The following is a 288-nucleotide window of genomic DNA, read 5'->3' on the forward strand; positions in this document are numbered from 1 at the left end:
GAGCAGCAGGAGCAGCAGCAGCAGCAGCAGCAGAAAAAGCAGAAAAAAACCCGTGTTGCTGCAGTATTTCCACTTGTTTACCCTCATTTTTTTTCCTTTTTTTTTTTTTTTTTAAATAAAATATAAAAAAAAAACTAATACAATTAAGATAAAAATAAATAATGTATAAAAATAAATAAATAAATATTTTATTATTTATATAATTATATTTATTTTTGTTTACCTTTCTCTTTATCTATAAGCTGCTGCCGCAGCTGCACCGCCCGCTGCAGACAGCCCGCCAGCCCG

At 31.9% G+C, this 288-nt stretch overlaps 1 protein-coding gene across 1 annotated transcript in view; it reads right to left on the minus strand.

The window, feature by feature from the left end:
• EMH_0052270 (uncharacterized protein) overlaps positions 1–288 on the minus strand; it is a gene marked incomplete at both ends in the record, with an annotated part of 4,338 nt that overhangs the window by 1,896 nt on the left and 2,154 nt on the right. The window lies entirely within an intron of this gene.

Source organism: Eimeria mitis, genomic scaffold (genome assembly GCF_000499745.2).
Source record: "Eimeria mitis Houghton genomic scaffold, Emh_scaff2341, whole genome shotgun sequence".
Lineage (NCBI taxonomy): Eukaryota > Apicomplexa > Conoidasida > Eucoccidiorida > Eimeriidae > Eimeria > Eimeria mitis.